We start from the raw sequence: 13,473 nt of genomic DNA, 5'->3' as shown, positions 1-13,473 counted from the left end.
TACTGATCGCAGATCAGTTAGTGATTGCTGGGGAGGACAGATGTAAACAAAGAGCAGGGGATGTAATCAGAAGGGGGGTATGAGGGCAATCGAGGGCCTGGGCAGGTGATCGGTTACCCCCGCGGGGCAGTTAGGGTCTGCTCTGATGGGTGGGGGTGCCAAGGGGTGATGGACAGGTGATAGACAGGTGATCAGAGGGGGATCAGAGGGGGATCAGAGGGTAAGGTAGCTGTATACAGATGTATACAGTATACAGGGGGGTAGTCTGGGATGGAGTCTGGGGGTGATCTAAAGGTAGGGGGGGGGGATCAGGGGTGACTAGGAGGCAGTTAGGGACCTAACGCAGGGGATAGCGTTTAAAGTTAGTGATAGGTGGGGGGGTTGGGGTTTTTAAAGGGGTGCAAGGGTGCTGGCAGGGGTCTGCTGGGGTGATCAGGGGGGGTATGAGGCCTGGGGTGGGAGATCAGGGGGGCTGTAGGCAAAAAAAAACGTGTGTGCTGTAATACTCACAAAGTGCTTCCTCCTCGCTAGTGGTCTCTGCAACAATGAGACCACGAGGCGAGGAGGAAGCACGTATAAGGCACTTTGTTTACTTAACAAAGTGCCTTATACATTCTGATTGGCCATTGTTACGGATTCCTCCGCTCGCCGGCTCTGCTAAGTGGCCGGCGAGCAGAGGCAAAATGCCAGGCTTCCGACTCCCGGCGGAGGATCGCGTCACGGATGACGCGATCGCTCCGCCCACGCCCATACAAGGGCCGCCGCATTTTGTCTATACGGCGGTCCTTGCGGCGTCAGCTTCCCGGCCGCCATTTGTCTATACGGCGGTCGGGAAGTAGTTAATGTCCCACAGTGGTGCTCGGATACACCCAATCACGGATTCAACTTATTCGGCCGTGATTGAAAAAAATCCGGAAATTCCGTGATTAATTTCCAGATTTAAAAATGGACTCACAATTAGCAAAACCTGACCTCGCTGGAGGTCAGGTTTCATAGCAACAGGTACTAGATAAGATACTGTAGGCTAGTCCTCTCCCGACCCCTTAGGGTTAGAAATTTTCGTCTGACTATGCACTGTAATCGTTGTTCAACTCACAGTTATGTGTAATACAACTAGTGTCATATCTTTCTTGCTTAAGTTATGATTAGCTCATTGTCAATTGACTATACTATTCCTGTTTACTAATGTTGATATTAGATTTTGTCGGAAAATTGTTCTGTATTCTTTGCAAAACTTTTCAATGAAAACGATTGATGCAGAAATGGACTCACGACTTCGACCCGGATAATTCCAGTGAATGAGGCAATCACAGAAAATCACGGCCGTGATCACGGAAGATCGTTTTAGCTAATAGCAAGGCTCCCATACATGCTACAATCCCCCAAATTGCATGTATTATAAAGGTTATAAGGGGCTACAATTTAAAAAAAAATTCAAAAAGACCTCATACTTTTTGAGAAAATCGATTAAAAAATTTCAAAGGAAAAAAGTATACATTTAAATGCGGTAAATGACTGTTCTTAGTGAAACAATTCCCGCCGACTTAAGCACTTAATAGCAAAGGCCCCTTTCGCCCCTTTTTCCTCTTGTTCCCACTGTTCTTCTTAACATATCAGGCAAATTTGGCGTTTCTACAATGTAAGGGGACTTTGCTATTAACCACTAAAGTCGGCGGGTGATAGTCACGGAATATTTTTTACGTGATCCCCGCGATCACAACCGTGAATACGTTCCGAATATTTTCAATCACAGAATGGCCGTGGCCAATTTCCATGATCCAGAATCAATCACGGCTTCGAATACCAAAGCCAAATAGTGAAAAAATGCTTGCTATTCTGTGATCACGGAAATTATCTGCCCACCACTGGCTGCAGCACAGCAATCATTCTCTCTACTCACCCTGCTGCTCTGCACATTTACTCACTGCAGGCTGTGTGTAGAGAGCAAGGAAACACATTGCCCACGGGACAGGAAGGGGGCGGGGTGCTACAACTTGTGCAGAAAGTAGTACAGTCCCCTGCACTGCCTGCTACTATTTCCCGAATGTTACCCAAACTATGAAAAAAGGTAAGCACCACTTACTGGTCATCTTGGGGTGACAACCCTATTGGTGTTTGTGAGTGTGGGGGTGTGGATGGGGTGATCTATGGGAGGGAGGGGGCATAGGGAGGTGAAAGGTGCTTTCTTGGTACAGCTAGTTTGTTGGTCCACTATTACTGGCTTTGGCACAGAGGCACTTGTCACACGCCCCCTAAGGGCTGGACCGCACAATGCCTTCCAATTGGTTTCAGCACACAGACCATGCAATCTCGTGGACGCAATCGCTGCGTGGAAATCGCTGGAATTCGGCAGCAATCAGACCAGAAGGAGGCGTGCGATCTATAAAACACAAAGTACTAGGCTGCCACCATCTCTTTTTGATGGGAAGAGAAGCCCAATCTGCTTGATACTAATACCGGCAAATAAAACGGTTAAAACACACCCTGTTCTGACTAATAACGATTTATCGGTAGTGAATCTTCAGAAAGCTAGGATTCTTTTCTGTGTGTAGCTGAATAGTAGGTGTAGCCGAAAGATAAATGACTTTTAGAAGTCTTTTATTATAAATGCTATATAAATAATTAATATATACAGAAAATCATTAAAATCAACAATTATAGAGACAATAGTAGCGCAGTATAAAAATAAAAGTAAGGGAAGAAATAAACGGATACTTAGGTTCATATGAAAATGTCCTTTGTGGAGTCTGAGCACATGGAACAATCCTTTGTTTTCAGTTCAGGAAAATGGCTGCCAGCCACATGGTCCTCTGGCCAGCAGCAAGCTTCTGTAACGATGGAATTTGGAGGATTGGGGAAGGAGTCCCTGTCAAGTTCTTTTGAATGACCCACATTTTTGGGTGGGGTCTCAGATTCAGCCCAGGGGCTGGACAGGGGTTAACCTTCTGGGGTGTGAAATTTGTGTCCACCAAATATGACGTTTTCATATCTCCATTTACGCTTCCCGCACACACACAATCACAGATTCATATTCCCCAGAATATGACAATTTTTACGACATCAAACTTGATTACCATATTATATTTAGTTCCTGAGAAGTTTAATACTTTGTCGTGGCTTATCCCTGGCCCCCTAAGACTGGTATCAAAATGTCCATCAAGGCACCACGTATCAAATTATACAATACAATACAATACAATAACATTTCTATAGCGCTTTTCTCCCATAGGACTCAAAGCGCTTAGGCTCTCTCAGATTCAGTAATTAGTAGGATGAAGTATTCACACAACAAAAGTTATATTTCTGCAAATGCCAAACTGAACAGGTGGGTTTTCAGTCTGGATTTAAACACGTCCAGGGATGGAGCTGTCCTGATCTGTTGAGGTAAGGAGTTCCAAAACGTAGGGGCAGCATGACAGAAGGCTCTGGGACCAAAAGTTTCCAAGTGGACTCTGGGTATGACTAGATTATTAGAACCTGTTGATCTGAGAATGCGGGGATTGCTATGCAGCTGCAACATATCTTTCATGTATCCAGGGCCTAAATTATTCAGGGATTTAAATGTCAGTAGGCCGATCTTGAATAGGACCCTCCATTCTATAGGTAGCCAGTGAAGGGAGTGCAGGACTGGCGTTATGTGGCAGTGACGGGGTTGGTTGGTTAGCAGTCTGGCAGCAGTATTCTGTATCAGCTGTAGTCGGTACAAGACCTTTTTTGGAAGGCCAGTGTAGAGAGCATTGCAGTAGTCCAGTCGAGATGTGATGAAGGCGTGGACTAAGGTTGGCAGATCTTCTGGGGGTATGAGGTGCTTGATTTTTGCAATGTTCTTCAGGTGAAAATAGGATGATTTCACCACAGCAGAGATTTGAGTTCTAAAGTTTAAATCCCAATCAATTAGAACTCCCAGGCTACGCACATGATCAGAGCTGCGCAGATCCGTGCCTCCTATTCCCAGTGGTGAAGACTGCAAGTTAAGTTGTTTTGTTGTCATGCTCTGCCCTCCTATCAGAAGGACTTCAGTTTTGTCTGCATTTAGTTTCAGCCAGTTGTCATTCATCCATTGCTGTAGTTCACGTAAGCAGGCGTTTATAGTTAGAGTTGGGTCTGTCACACCAGGCTTGAAGGAAAGATATAGTTGAGTGTCGTCTGCATAGCAGTGGTATGTCAGGCCATGTTTTTGGATTAGTTTTCCCAGCGGTAACATGTAAATCGTGAAAAGCAGGGGAGAGAGGATTGAGCCCTGGGGCACCCCATACCTAAGTGATACAGGGGTGGACAGGAAGGGCCCCATAGACACTTTGTGGGTTCTGCCACTCAAGAAGGATTGGAACCACTGAAGAACTATGCCATCAATGCCGCAGTATTCCTGTAGCCTGTTTATCAAGATGTCATGGTCAACTGTATCAAAGGCTGCAGAAAGGTCTAGCAGTATGAGGATGGAGCACTCTCCTCTGTCTCTAGCCATGAGCAGGTGGTTGCATATTTGGATGAGGGCCGTTTCAGTGCTGTGGTGTTTCCTGAAGCCAGACTGGAATGGGTCATAACTGTTGTTTTGTAGGATTTTGGCTTCTAGCTGGAGGTAAACAGCTTTTTCAATTAGCTTGCCCAGAAAGGGAAGGTTAGAGACAGGTCTGTAGCTGGTCATTGCATCTGGGTCCAGGGAGGGTTTTTTGAGGAGAGGCCTGATGATTGCTTCCTTCAGTAAAGCAGGAAATATCCCTGATTTTAAGGAACAGTTAACAATTTTTAGGAATACCGGTACGAACAGGTCGGGGCAGTTCAACATGAACTGTGTTGGGCCAGGATCTAGGTCACAGGTAGTTAGGCGGACGTGAAGGAGGATGCTTGATGTGACTTCTTCATCAATTTCTTTGAAGTTTGACCAAGGTGTTACATTGTCTCTGCTAATGGTCTTCGGCGCTATATTAGGCTCAGATGCTGTAAGTTGGATGGCGGACCTTATAGCGGAGACTTTGTCTGTGAAGAAATGGGCAAATTGGTCACAGAGGTCCTTTGAAGACTCGATGTTAAGTTTTTGACATGCCGGGTTGCAGAGTTTTTCCACTGTGCGGAACAGTTGGGCTGGTTTGTTAACTGCATTTGCAATCTCTTGTGATAGAAAGGATGATTTTTTTCCCGTGATTACCTTTTGGTAGCTCTTCAAGTGGAGGATTAAGGCATGTTTGTCTTCTGGGGACTGAGATTTGCGCCACAGTCTCTCAAGTTTTCGGCCTTGTCTTTTCAGCTCTTTTATAGCGTTATCAAACCACTGTGCATGATGGTGTGGAGTAAGATATTTGGTGCGCAGAGGAGCAATGGTCTCAAAGGTGGAGGACACACATTTGTTGTATTTAAACACCAGAGTATCAGGGTCCAAGCTGGAGTCAGTCAATTCATCAAAGCTAAGGTTATCTCGGATATGTTGAGGTGTTAGCCCTTTTAAGCGGCGATATTTTATTTGATTCTTGACCTGGTGTTTGACAGCTGGTATTGAGAGGGAGAAGTGGATAGTGTGATGGTCTGACCAGGCAACAGGATTAATTTCCACATTGGCTATTGACAGCCCAGTATGGAATATAAGGTCCAGAGTGTGGCCTTTCCTGTGAGTAGCAGAGCTGATTGATTGGAGGAAGCCCAGTTCATGTAAGGCACGAGGTAGCTCTATTCCAAGTTTTGAAGAGGAGTCATCCACCCATGTATTGAAATCTCCAAGAACAATCCATCTGGGGTGTTCCAGTGTTAGGTTGCATAGGAGGTCTACAAGTTCCTTAAGGAAGTCTAAGGAGTGTTTTTCTGGTGGGCGGTAGATCAGCAATATGTTAATGTTTTTCTCAGCTGAAAGTTGCACCCCCAAGCATTCAAACGAGTTGGTAGGACCTACAGTAAGTGGTCTGATTTTCAAAGCTGATCTAAAGCAAAGTGCAACCCCTCCTCCCCTGCGTTCTTTCCTGTTGCAGTATATCACGGAATAGTTTGTTGGCACGGCAGCCTCCAGGGTGGGGCCAACTGGTTCAGAAAGCCAGGTTTCAGTCAGGCAGGCCAGATCAGAAGACTCTATTAGATCATGTATGATTGCTGTTTTGTTGTTTATCGATCTGACATTACAGAGGACAGCCTTGATGGGGCTACCCTGGGAGCTAGGGTCTGAGATTGATGACTCCAAGACAGAGCAGTCTCCAGATGTGTGGCTGTCATCTCTGCTGGATTGTGCTGGAGCTATTAGGGTTGTTGGCTGGGTGTACTCTGCAGATTTTGTCACAGAGTTATTTTGGTTCTGCGGTGAAGAATATCTTTTCCCACGTCCTCTCGAGCCTCTCTTTGTCTTTCTGAAGATTCCAACAGACTTCAGTAGAATTATTGTGGATTTGTCAATTGGATAGATATTTCTTGGTTGGTATACAGCTAGAAGTCTCTCTGCTGAATATTGATGTTTACACATCAATATTATATAACTCACATAGCTATCCTAGGCACGGTATTCCGTAAATAAGCAAAAATCATATACTACATTCATGTTTAATGCTAATGGTGTGGCTCCAACGTGTCTGAACCCCTGTTGCGTGGAAGGTTCACTTCTACTGGAATCGCCAAATGGTATCGTTTCAAATGGTAGGTTCACACTTAACTGTGATCTGCCTGTGAAAAGAAATCTTTTGTTCTTTGCTAACTAAAGAAACTTTGGGACAGTCAGAGACAAAAGGGGACTTCATGAAAAGAGTTCTGCTAGCAGCTGAGATGGTCAGATTCACAAACTAATGCTGGGTACACACTATGAGATTTTCTGGCCGATTTACTGTCAGATCGATTATTTCTAACATGTTCATTTTGCTTTCCGATCGATTTCCGAGCATTTTCCAATTGATTTCTTATTCAAGTGCACGGATGATCGGAAAGTGCTCGGAAATCGATCGGAAAGGAAATCGAACATGTTGGAAATAATCGATCTGACAGTAAATCGACCAGCATTAGACCTTCCAAGGCACGACTGCCTGCTATCCCTACACATAAAATTGTGATCTGGTTTGGTAACGACAATCAGTGCAGGAAACCGATTGCAATTACGTTTTCTGGTCTCACGGCTCTTCTGTGACATAGTCTTTTACAGTTGTGGCAAATGCCTTTTGATCATCCTCTGTTCCATGGACATAGTCATCATTATACAGCATGTGACTACTAGCTCCTCTGACTGACTTGTCAAGGTACAGATGTATACACTATTACATGACTAATTATCTGGTAGTTTACTGGACTACTATGGTGCCTCTGATCCATTGGATGGTTCAGTAAGGAGATTTAAGTACTGGAACATCTTCAATTATTTGACTGGGTGCTTGGAGATAATAGTTGAGGTCATTCTCAATTGAACGGATAGGTTCCCACTATTGATTATATGGATATATGCAACTGTGTTTTCTCATTAGATACATGTGTATGTAACCATTTGATCTTGTTTTAGTGAAACAATAAACTATTGGCAGTTGAACAGCATATACTGTTAGTGAGTGGTGTTTCTTTTATGTTATTTGACCAGTGCTGGTACTTGCCTGAGGTTGCATAACGTTATATGCTCTACAAGTTTTGATTAGATTTACTTACCTGGGGTTTCTTGCAGCCCCTAGGAGTCTATCAGATCCAGGGCCGGCGCTACCATAGAGGCAAAGGAGGCAGCTGCCCCAGGCCCCCAGAGCTTGTATAGGCCCCCAGTGGCTACAAGAGGGAAAAAAAATTCAAATCGACCTTATAGTTTTTGAGAAAATCGATTTTAAAGTTTCAAAGGAAAAAAAATACACATTTAAAAACCAGCTGACTTTAATGGTTAATAGCAAATCCACTTTAAATTCTAGAAACCCCAAGTTTGCAGGATATGTTAAGGAGATCATTGGGAATAAGAGGAAAGAACAATTTTTCAAAAAGACCTTATCGTTTTTGAGAAAATCGATTTTAAAGTTTCGAAGGAAAAAAAGTATACTTTTAAATGCGGTAAATGTCACTTTTAGTACCTAACGGCAGTGTAATTTTATATGTATCAAAAGAAAGAGCAATAAATTTCCTGACGGGGTTTCCAGGGAGTTCATACGCAGCCACAGCGCTTTGGCCAGGGATCGGTATACAGCCGCAATATGGCTGTATGAAGATCCCTGGCATTTTTTTCCTATTTTCCCAATTTTTTTAATGTTTATAGTGTGGGAATTTTTTTTTTTTAATTATGTGGGGTCCCCCCTCCTGAAACTTTTTAACCCCTTGTCCCCCATGCAGGCTGGGGTAGCCAGAATGTGGAGCTCCGACCGATTGGGGCTTCAAACCCTGACTATACCAGCTGCAAAAAAGGTCCCTTAATGCCAATTTTTGCTCCGGGGTATCTGTTGGGGGGGCCCCCCAGGTTTATTTTGCCCTGGGGCCCCATTGTCGCTTAAACCGGCCCTGATCAGATCCTTTCCCATAGTTACGCTGTCCTCCAGGGTGTCGCTAGCTACTCCGAAAGGCCCCCGACCCAAGCTATAGTTGTGAGCTACTGTGCATGCCCTACGTGTCTCTCGATTGCATTCCTCTAGAGCTCTGCAAACTAAGCAAGTGCAGAATGTTCCTGGCTATAGAAGTGTGTTCGTGAGAGGCGCATGGACACATCAGTGCATGCGCAGTAGCCCCCGGCTACAGCTGTGATGGGGGATCTTTCAGAAGGGACAACGCCACCCTAGAGGGCAGCAAACCTACAGCAAGAGACCTTATTGACTGCTAGAGGCTGGAAGAAGCCCCAGGCAAGTAAATCTAATCCCTCAAAAACTCAGATATCCTTTAACAACATGTATTCAGGGGCATAACTACCATGTTTCCCCAGAAATAAGCCTTTCCCCGTAAATAAGCCCTAGCTGTATACCCGTATAAAATCAGACGCTATGCTTGTGTATGGGGAGGTGTGCAGTCTCTTACTGCACCTCCTTTCTGGCTGCGCCCTCCTCTGCTCACCTGTAAATGGCTCCAGTATCCTAACATGGTCGAGGCCCTGTGGCCTGGCCACCGCACATGCGCTGCATTCTGAGTTGCTCCCCTCTCGTCATAATAAATGTATGCGTGCGCTGATTCATCCCAGGCACACATTATGGCAAGAGGGGAGCGTGGTCACCGAGCCGACACAGCATATAGCGCATGTGCTGCGACTGGGTCGAAGGGTACCGACCATGTGTGTTAGGATACTAAGATAGAAGAAAAGATTGTGCTCCCAATGGATCAGAGACAAGTAAACAATCACAGGGGTTTGCAGTGTCCGCAAAGTCACCAACTCTTTGCTCTTTAAAATCCAATTAAAATGTAGCTGAGCTCTAAAACCAATTATCCCATATTACATAGGTGATGTAGGCATACCCTGAAAAGTAAAAAAAAATGCACATAGTGCTGAGTATTGTATAGATGGTGGACCCTGTAACCAGCATACCGCACTCCACCAGGACGTGCCAAACACCAGGGAACTTAACTACTTAAGGACTGCGCTAATTGAAATCTAAAATCTGTTTTGATGGCTATCTGTCTGGCAGGCCGTAGTTTACAATAGACCGATGCTGCACGTCCTCGCCGCTATCGTCACTCCCGACGATCTCGCCACTGTTTCTTGCCGCAGCTTACTCACTCTGCCGTCTCTATAATGGCAGAGCCCTGTGAGCAGGTCAGGAGCCGATTTCATTGGCTCCTGACCCTGTCTATCAACGTAAGCAGCTCCCATTGGCTTACATTGATAGGCAGGGTCAGGAGCCATTGAAAGTGGCTCCTGACCGGCTAACACCCACTCTGCCGTCATAGAGGCGGCAGAGTGGGTGGCGATTGCAGTGGGTATGTGCGGTGATTCGTCGGTATTCATAGTTATTTTTCTGTTTCTTATACCAGCAGACTCTGGTCCTTAAAGAGGAACTCCAGCCTAAACAAACATATTGTCATTAAGTTACATTAGTTATGTTAATTAAAATAGATAGGTAATATAATCTCTTACCCACACTGTTTTAAAAGAACAGGCAATTGTTTGATTCCATGATGGCAGCCATCTTTTTGGTTGAAAGGAGGTGACAAGGAGCATGAGACACAGTTCCAACTGTCCTGTGTCCTGAGCACCTCTCCCAGTTGCTAGGCAACGTGAATAACAACATAGGAAATCCCATCATGCTCTGTATAGCATCAGGTAAAAAAAGCCTGGGCTTTTTTTCTTTGATGGGTGGAGCTTAGCTAAAAATGCAGCTAAAAATGATGCTTTGGTAAGAAAAACAAAGTTCTGATGCTGTGAAACTGTTAAAGAAACACCAAGCCTTTTCAGTTCTGCTGAGTAGATTTTTAGTCCGGAGGTTCACTTTAAAGGGACAGAGACCGCTGGTACTCTAGTGGTTAAACAGGTTATCTCCCCTTCATGGGAGTACTCATCAAACAGATGCTTGTAATATTGCATATCAGTACTGAAAGTACTAGGCCTCCATTCTCCTGGTCCTGGTCTGTTCACTAGTGGTGGTGGGCACTGGGCGGAAATTGCACCTATGTGTAAATACGCATCATAATTCACAATTCGCAATTACACACCGTAATAGTAATGCAAAATTTGCAGATTATGCATGTTCGCAACCGTTTTTACGCATACGAATGCATTTTATCATATTGAATTTTTAAATAGCTGTGCATGTGCGGTGTACTGGCTGATGAACGCACATTTTTTCCGCATATGAACGCATTGCACATTTAAATAATAGCATGCGCAGTACACTGGCAAATTGATGCGAATATTTTTACGCATTAAAAACGAAATGCGCGTAATTGCGTACTTAAAGGCATAATTATGATTCATGAAAGAAGTCATGAAAGAAGCTTTGTGCCGTTTATAGTGTCATAAACTAGAACAGTGTGTGGTTACATGAATACATCTGACTACTAAACTGAAGGGGAAGGAGGGTGCACATCTGACTACTATACTGGGAGGAGTGAAGGGGGCACATCCAACTACTATACTGGAAGGGGACACATCTGACTGCTATACTGGGGGGGAGGAGGGGGCACATCCGACTACTATACTGGGGGGGAGGGGGACACATCTGACTGCTATATTGGGGGGGGGGGCACATCTGGCTATTATACTGGGAAGGTAGGCTGTCAAATGCTGTTCTGGAGGGGCTGCCGAATACTGTAAGGGGGCACATCTGGCTATTATACTGGGGAAGAAACCAATACTGGGGACACGTTTGCTACCTGTACTGGGGTGGGCACAATTTGGGGGGGGGGGTGCACTTTGGGTTCTTCACCTCTAGTGCTGGAGAACCTTGTCCCAGCCATGGTTATGGGCAATCATGAATCATGATCATCATTATTATTATTATTTATTGTATTTATAAAGCGCCAACATATTACGCAGCGCTGGACAATAAATATAAACAATGATACAAGGATGACAGACATAACAAGGTTATACAACATAGAGCAAAGTTATACATGCAAATTGTACAAAATACATGATCATGCAATATGGGCTGGTTAGGTAGGCCCAGTAATACAAGTACACGCTGTCATAGGACAGGAGCACATGATCCTGTAGATTACACCTGAGAATGGAGGACCCTGCCAGAGGCTTACAATCTAAAGGGAGGGGTGGAAACACTAGGTGGGGCTGTGAAATATTCAGTAGAGAGTTACTGTGTGGTAGGAGGTGGGTAGACCATCATAAAGAGGTGGGTTTTGAGGGCTTGCTTGAATGTGTTGAAAGAGGGAGCAAGTCTGATGGGTGGTGGAAGGGCGTTCCAGAGGGTGGGGGTAGCTCTTGAGAAATCCTGCAGGAGGGCATGGAAGTGGGAGATGCGTGGGGTGGTGAGGCGAAGGTCGTTGGAGGATCGGCGGGGGCGACCTGGTGTATACCTGTGAACAAGCTCCGAGATGTAGGTAGGGCAGGTTTTGTGCACAGATTTATACACCAGGCATCATAAGCTCTAATGATCCACTTACCCTGTGTGAAAAACAAAGTTCAGTATCTTAGTTAAAATTTACTAAGTTATAAGATTGTAATTTATGGAAACCAGCAGACGTGGATCAGAGACATAGTAACGTAGTTTGGTTGAAAAAAGACATCCGTCCATCAAGTTAAACCGGATAGAAAAAAAAAACACCATGGTGAACCTGCACATATCCCAGTTGATCAAGAGGCAAAAAACCTTACAAGGCCTGGGCCAATTAGCCTTGAAAGGGAAAAATTCCTTCCTGACTCCAGGTGGCAGTCAGATAAATCCCTGGATCAACTCTCCTGGGAATTAGCGAGTATTTATAGCCATGGATGCCCCTCAATGCAAGGAAATCATTCAAGCCCTCTTTAAATGCAGATATAGAGTTTGCCATAACTACTTCCTGAAGTAAGCTATTTCAGATTTTATTCACTCTCACTGTGAAGGACCCCTTTTTAAATGGATGGTGTCTTGTCTTTCTTTATTTTATTTAAATGTGCATGTCCACCTTCTTGTGTTGGGCAATTCATGCTGAATGAGGTAGAGCAGAACAAACGAGGGCCATATTATGAGCTAAATACACGATATTGGTAGAGACAAAAGCAAAGCAACCATTTCAAATTTCCGCTTTAGTTCGATCCATCACGATCAAGTTTCCTGCCTGATCTAGTAAAAGTCCTATACTGTAGTTTAAATTAGTTTAAATATTTATTAAAACTTTTTGGGATTTTACTTTATATCACTCACCACTTTTTTTTCTGCTTCCAGTTTCGCAAGTCTGATTACTTTTTTTTTGCAGTTTTTGTTACATTCCATATGCAGTCCCCTCATTCTTTAGAGCACTAAAGGCACTCCTTTTACAATTAATTATATTTAAAAATAGTATTATTTATCTATATTGGCCTTTTTTGATCTAACATTTTTATTATAGCAATTCTACCAATCTTAGCAGGGCCCTTAGCTTCTTAAACTTAGTCTTTTTAAAACTCATAGTTTTAGTTGTCCCTTTGTTCACAACCCTGATATGAGATGAGAGATAGATTTTACAAAATAAATACTATACCTGGTATTTTTGCCGCTCTGGTGTGCCATTTTTTGTGTTTTTTACTATAACTCCATGCAAAACACAGTTCATCAGAAAAGCATATTATTTAGTGGGCTTTGTGCAAAATGAAATCACCATTTCTAAAAACCTCTTATGACTAACAAATATAGATAAAAAAAAAAGTTTTTCTATACACCTTTACATTAGCAGCCCTTCCCATCTCATCACAGCTCTATGTGATGCTGCAAATATACAGAACAGGAAAGCAGAGCCAGAAGGGGGCAGGCTTGGGCTTGAAAAGACATCAAAGAAGACAGACTCAGCTAAAATGATTCCTGAGCAAAGCTAGACTGAAGGCTCAGTCAGAGATTTTATCAGGGCCGATAACAAGCAGGCTGAACAGTGAAGGATGAAACAGAGAGCATGGTAGGTGTTTTCTCTAATGTTCCCACTGATAGATATGGTAAAATACAT

Source organism: Hyperolius riggenbachi, chromosome 4, assembly GCF_040937935.1.
Source record: "Hyperolius riggenbachi isolate aHypRig1 chromosome 4, aHypRig1.pri, whole genome shotgun sequence".
NCBI lineage: Eukaryota > Metazoa > Chordata > Amphibia > Anura > Hyperoliidae > Hyperolius > Hyperolius riggenbachi.
This window is presented reverse-complemented; position numbering follows the sequence as displayed.